Source organism: Sceloporus undulatus, chromosome 2, assembly GCF_019175285.1.
Source record: "Sceloporus undulatus isolate JIND9_A2432 ecotype Alabama chromosome 2, SceUnd_v1.1, whole genome shotgun sequence".
NCBI classification, from domain to species: domain Eukaryota; kingdom Metazoa; phylum Chordata; class Lepidosauria; order Squamata; family Phrynosomatidae; genus Sceloporus; species Sceloporus undulatus.
Window position 1 is genome coordinate 2473401 of NC_056523.1, and position 7327 is coordinate 2480727.

Below are 7327 nucleotides of genomic sequence, written 5' to 3' on the forward strand. Positions count from 1 at the left end.
ATTATTATTATTATTATTATTATTATTATTATTATTATTATTATTATTATTGCCCCAGCTAGGAGTGCCAACAGCCAGAGTGGGAGCCCTGCTAAATGTCCAAGTGCAACCTCAGTGGTTTTGGACTGCAATTCCCAGTAGAAGTCCAGGTCCTCCGTTGCTGGTTTGTGACTCCAGTTCCCATCAACCCCAGGCAGGAGTGCCAGCAGGCAGAGTAGGAGCCCCACTAGATGTCCAATCCCTCCCTTGCTGGCTTTGGGCTGCAGTTTCCATCAGCTCCAGCCAGGAGTGCCAATGGCCAAGGTGGAAGCCCTACTGGATATTCACAGCCTCCCTTGCTAGAATTGTACTGTAGTTCCCATCAGTTACAGCCAGGAGTGCCAACAACCAGACAGGAGCCTAACTGGATCTCCCTTGGTGCTTAAAAACTGCAGTTCCATCAGCCTCTATCAGGACTGCTAACAGCCAGAGTTGCAGCCCACTAGGTGTTGAAGCCCTCCCTCACTTGCATTGGAATCCAGTTCCCATCAGCCCCATCCAGTAGTTCCAACAGCCAGAGTGATAGCCCCATTGGTTAACTGAGATCCCTTGAAGCCACAGGGGATGCCCGCCCCATTGATCTCACATGGCAATTCCAGGTTCTGCAAGCAGGATGGAGGAACATCCCAGCTTGATTTTCCTTGATTGGACACAATGGATGCCCAGAAAGGTGATGGGATTTAGTCTACATGGCAGAGAAGGAATTCCAAGCCATGGACCCCTGTGGTTGCAGTGGTCAAATGCCTATATTGCAGATACTCACTCACAAACCAGTTGTGACTTCAATACCAGTCAGGGCTCTGGGTCGACTCAGCCTGGCATCCTTCCGTAGGCTGCTAAAATGAATACCTAGCTTCTTGTGGCAATTAGCTTACACTTTGTAAACTGCCTAGTACACTGGTAAGCCGTATAGAAATGTACTTGCTATTGCTATGGGGAAGGAGGGAAGGTAGGACAGAGGGATTTACTCCAAAAGAGTTTGTTTATGCCTTTGCAAGCCTGGAAGAGTTGCTGTTTTGCTGAACAACCTTATTCATCTTAGCTGAGACCTAAATCCCTTAATGCTATCTGGAGTTAGTCTTGTGTACATTGCTTTGGATGTGACCATAGCCAGAGTGAGAACAACACCATCAATGAAAAATTCTGATTTGGAAGCTGTGCACAAGATAAACTTGAATGAAAAATTAGTCTCAGCAAATATATTTCCCTCCATCTGGCTCCCAATTATCACACATTAGGAAACACAATCCCACAAACATGAAAATGCTTTTAGTGATGCTGACAGAGAAGGTTTAATAGGAAAGAGGAGCTCATGAAACAGTTTCCATTGTAAGCAGAGAAAGGAAAGCATTTTCACCTGGAAAAAAGGGCAAAAGAACGGTCCCAAGGGTCCCAAGCGGCTGATCTTCGACGACAGTGTTTATTCAGATCCAAGAAGAGAGGTGTCCAGAGCTTCCATGGACTTTGATTAAACTGGATCATTTTGTGTTTGTTAGTACCGAGCAAGTGGACAAGATACTTGGAAGCGTTAGGAAGACGAACATGCTCTCTCGAATCCCTGCCCCTCAATGGGGGGGGGTGCTGCGGTGAACAACCTGTTGCACCGCATAATTAATACATCTCTAAGAGAGGGACAGTTTCCATCTTCACTGAAATTAGCAGTTGTAAAACCTCTGCCTGAAACCCCTCCTTAGACCCCTGATTCATAATAAAACATCGGTCGTATCACTGCTGATTTTTAGGGAAGGTGATCGAGAGAGCGTTTGCCTTCCAGCTCTAGGCACTCTTGGTGAAAGGGATTTTCTAGACCCATTCAAACCGCTTCCGGCGGGCTATGGAGTTGAGACTGCCATGGTCGCCTTAGTCGATGATCTCCGTGTGGGCATGGACAGGGAAGCATTGTCCTGTTAGGGCTTTTGGACATCATCAGCGGCTTTCGATACCATTGACCATGTATCCTTCTGGACGCCTGAGGGAGTTAGGTATCGGGGGCTGGGTCACTGTGCTCCAGTGGTTCCGTTTCCAACCTCTCGGGCAGATTCCAGATGGTGCCTGGGGGACGTTTGCTCCGATTAAGGGGCCGCTTACATCTGGTGTCCCACAAGGAGCAATTTTGTCCCCCATGCTATTTAACATTACATGAAACTGCTGGGAGAGATCATCTGGAGATACGGGGCGCCAGTGTTCTCAGTATGCTGAAGACACCCAAATATACTTCTCTGTGTCTCCGACTGATGCAGTGACTAGGATGGCATCTCTCCTCTAAATGCCTGCTTGGAGTCAATATGACTGAAGAGGGAAAACAAACTCAGTCTGAATCCAGAGGAAAACGGAAGTACTGGTGATAGGTTCATGGGCCGGGTAGTGAAATTTGTCCACTGTCCTGAATGGGGTCATGCTCCCCCTGAAGGACTCAGTTCGCATCTGGGGGATGCTTCTCTGGACTCGTCGCTCCAATTGACATCTCAGCTGGATGCGACGGTCAGAAGTGCTTTTACAGCTTCGGCTTATACGCCAGCTGCAAACCCTACCTGGATTGAAGGGACCTGGAAACTGTGTACACGCTCTGGTAACTCTCGATTGGATTTCTGTAATGCGCTCTAATGGGGCAACCCTTGTACCAAACCCGGAAGTTTCAGATGTAGTGAAAACATGGCAGCGAGATTGGTCGCTGGTGGTTCCAGGTCAGACCATATAAGACCTATTTGAAAGATCTCCATTGGCGCCTATTTGTTTCCGGGCACAATACAAGGTGTTGGTTATTACTATAAAGCCCTAAATGGCTTGGGCCAGGGTACTTGAAGGACTGCTCTCCCATTAATCCGCCGCACACTCAGTCTGCAGGGAAAAAACTTGCTGGAGGTCCCAACTGACGTTATGTGTGAGACCTCACAACGGGCCTTTTCAATCTCGGCCCCGAGAATATGGGAAAATCTCCCTGATGAGCTCCGCGCTCCGCACATCTTTGGATTGTTTCCAAGCTTTCCCCCATGAGATGTGACTTTGGTTTTCCTCCTCTATTTGTGGTAACGACTCTGGCTATTGTTTTTCTGGATTCACCTACTCAGCTACTCGAGTATTCGTTTTACAGTGGTACCCCGGGATTACGAATTGATCGCGTTACGAAATTTCCGGGATACGAAAAAGTTAGATTGGAAAAAACTGTTCCGGGGTTACGATATTTTTTTGGGTTTACGAAAAAAATATCGGCGCGAAATTAAATGCGAAGCGCGGGCTAGCGGCTTTTCAGCGCCTAGCCCGGCTTCGGAAAAGCCTTTGGGTTGCGAAATGTATCGGGTTACGAAGCCGCGCGCGGAACGATTAATTCGTAACCGAGGGTAGCCACTGTATATGCTGTTTTATATCTTGTTGTTTTATATTTTATTGATTTTATTGTAATTTTATCTGGATTAGTACGCGCTTTGATCTGAATGGAAAAGCGGGATGAAAAATTATTATTATTATTATGTATTATTATTCTATTTTAATTGTGACCTTTTAATCCTGTTTTAAGGGGGGGAATTTGGGACATAATTTGTAAATGTGGGATTTTAATATGTTGTGAGCCGCTTTGATTGTCTTTCCTCATCCATTTCAGCCATATTACATCTATCCTCTGCCTCTCCTACAGGCTCGAGGCAGGGTACCCAAGGAGAAAAAAGGCATGCCAAATAAATTATTTATTATTATTATTATATTATATTATTTATTTTGCGTGCCTTATTCTCCTTGGGTACCCTGCCTCAAGCCTTGAGGAGAGACGGAAAGATATGTGATGATGGGATGAGTTAGGAATATTATTATTATATTATTAATAAAACATTTATTTCATTGAAAATAATCAGTGAAGAAGCTGCAGTTTTATTTGCTAGTATAATCCTTTGGCTCTGAAGGGAGACCCTTTTTGAGGATTGCAGAAATGATCTGGTTCCTTATTCTCCATGCTCCCTAAAATACCACTCCGGGAATGCAATCCACTTCCTTCCCTTTGTAAACAGTTGCGTTCTCTTAGGTTGCATCCGCTGGGGAAATAATATGGTTTGACTCCACTTACTGTTCCTGGCTCGTGGTATGGAATTCTGGGAACTGGTAGTGTCATGAGACATGAGCCTTCTCTGCCAGAGAACTCTAGTGCCTCAGCAAACTAATAAATTATTATTATTATTATTATTATTATATTATATTATTATATTATTTTGGAGTGCCTTGTTCTCCTTTGGGACCCTGCCTCCAGCTTAAGGAGAGGAGGATATAAAATTGTTTTATTATGAAATAAATATGATTATTATTTAGTATTATTATTATTTTAAAAATTCTTTCCTGCCTCCTCAAGGCTGGAGGAAGAGTACCCAACCTCCAGCCTTGAGGAGAGGCAAGAATTATTATATTATTATTATTATTATTATTAAAGAAATATATGCAGCCTCCGTTCTTGAAGAGAGTACTGGAAGCAAATGGAGCAAAATTGCTGCGTGCATCATGGGAAATTTGCCTGTTGGAGATTTGGGGAGGGGGGGTGTACTAGGACAGAAACAAAGTTGCATTCCACACCAGACCAATTTGGATTGAAATCGCAGTGAGCTTGGAAACAATTCAGTGAATTTGTTTGTTACCAAATTCACCTACATAAGGAGTCACTTGGATTGGGCTTTCAATTGGCTCGGAAGTATCCCCAAAGAAGCAATCACATATGATAATCTATAACGTTTTAACGTGAATTCGCTGGTTGGACAGGAGTGACTTCGGAATGGAGCTGCAAAACCCGTCGTGTGATATTGTCCTAGGAATGCCAAAATGGAAAGTGCAACTTGCATGGATCTCTTTCTATAAATCTGGGGCGGAGGGGGGTATTTGGAGTACATGGTACAACTGAAATATTACCTTTGGGCCCAAACAGGCAGGCCAAAATAAAGCTGCTTCAGGTCACTTTGGAGTATGCTGTTTAAATGATTCATGTGTCTAAGAGGCGGAAACTGCACCAAAATCACACTCCAGTCCTAAGGACTGGAATGCAGCTTGGCGCAGCTTCTGGCCTCTTAAGATGCGTGCCTCATTTAAACAGCATACCTCCAAAGTGACCCGAAGCAGCTTTATTTTTGACTTGTCTGTTCGGGGCCCTTCCTTCCTTCCTTCCTTCCTCTTCTCCTTCCTTCCTTTCATTTCTTTCTCTTCTTCTCCCTTTATTGGATGTACAGGACTATATCTATATCTCCTACACAATCCGCCCGCACACTTGAATTCAGGGAAGAACCTGGCTGGAATATGCAAAATAGATTGGTTCCCATAAAGCATTACAGCCGCGGCCACAACTTACTGGAAGAGATCCATCTTATTACACCACTAGAAGCCTTTAAGAGAGGTATAAGAAGGATCTCTTCCGGCAGGTATATCCACCCAACGCTGTATGTTGAATATTCCCAATCCGATTTGAATAATAGTGAAAACAGATGACGATTAGATGCTTTAATTCCCCTACCGCATAACGCTGGTTGATTAGTATTGAAAAATAATATTAAAATAAAAAGCTTTATTATATACCGCCCTTCTTGCAATCAGGGCGGTGTACAAATAATAAATAACAAACGTGACAGGGCAATAAAAATACAAATACATTAAATTTGCACTAAACATTACTGTTAAGTATGTTACATAATATTGTTTTTAATCTTGTGCACCTTGTAATTTGTATTGTTGTATTGATGTGATCCTGTCGATCCGTAGGGAAAGGTGGGAAATAGAAATAAAATATTTATTATTATTTATATCTTGCAGAAATCCCATCCAGCACAACTGTTGAGACATGTTGGTGGGTGACCCTGGGAGTTGTAGTATGACCTGGGCCCAGAGATAGCTCAGAGGCCATGGGAACCCAGGACAGGACTGTGTATTGCCTGGGCTGAAGAGTAATTTCCCCACGCACCGGAAGGTGAGATGCTCTCTCAGTCTCAGGGACAGCAATGGCAAACCCCATCTGGACAAATATGCACACAAACAAAACAAGAAACCATCCCCCGGGTTTACATTACAGTCTCCATAAATCAGAAACTACTGTAGAAGGACAGACAACACAACAACAACAAAATAACCTTCCCCTTACCTCTCCCCCACTTCATTTCCCATTCTTTTCTGTGAGAGAACCCGAGTATCTTTGAATAGGAAAAGGAGGGGAAGGTGTGAGAGGAAGGTAAATACATGGATTTTAGGGCACACAACACTCCTGTTAACTCCTGCTTGTTTCTATGTGGTGTGGGGATGGGTTGAGTAAGGGGGAAACTCTGTTTCCATTTGCATGTAAAGATCTCCAGCGTAAAGCATCCCAACAATAGTAGCTGTCCAGTCTCCACTTCTGGAGTCAGTTTTTGACTCCAGGTTTCTGGCTCCAGGTGTGAGAGATGATATGCTGATTTTTATCCTGGCTCAGATTCCTTAGGATCCCCCAAATCCCCCCAAACCCTTTAGGGGCCCGTCTGTTCTCCTGGCTCTTCAACTAAAACTGGGCAGTACCCCTGGGTGATGGGATCAAGCCTGGGCCCAGTGATAAGATGGTTGTTTAAGTGGTGTAGATTCTTTCTGGGATGGGAGAAAGAAGAGAAGAAAGTTGTAAAAAAATAATTCCTTTTGTGTAAATATCATTTCAGATCCATCCTCCTCTTTCAATATGTCTGATCCTTTGCAATTAATGTATCACTCCTACTGAATTTGACAAACTTCGCTGGTACAGATAATTCTTACAGCGATCAAAAGGTTTCTGTCATCTCGTCACCAGCATTGTTTCCTAGGGAGGGAATTTCTTTAAGACCTCTTTCTGGATGTCTCCAGGCCTCCTTCTGGGATGCTGCTCAGTTCTGACCAAGGAAGCCTTTTCCAACCTGATTATTTAGCAGGACTGGAAACTTCTCTGATGGGGATGATGCCAGGGGAAGCTGGTCATGGCAATAGAAATCGATTTCTGAGCTTTTTGAGTGGGCATGAGCACAAGTGAAGCCGGAAAGGGAACACCATGGGGTGGAAGAGAAAATGGTACCTGAAGAGAAGTCATGATTCAGAGAAACAATTGTGGCTCTCCTGATTTGGGATGGTTCCTTGGCTCCCCCTCTCTGTCCTTCATGCCCAATGCTCCAGAACCCTCCTCTTCTTGCAAATTACACCTGCCACTTTTCTTGTTGTAGTCCTTCTTCATCACTTTTTGCTCAAGACCTGGAAGAAAACTGGAAGGATTCCAGAGACACAGGGGACTTCCATCGTGAAGGATTCACCTAGAGAACCTTGCTGTCTTCTCTTCCGCACA

The 7327-nt window shown here is 44.2% G+C and overlaps 1 protein-coding gene across 1 annotated transcript in view; it reads right to left on the reverse strand.

Annotated features, from left to right (window-relative positions):
• Positions 1-7327, reverse strand: part of LOC121922966 (zinc finger protein 260-like) — a 144355-nt gene that overhangs the window by 75942 nt on the left and 61086 nt on the right. The window lies entirely within an intron of this gene.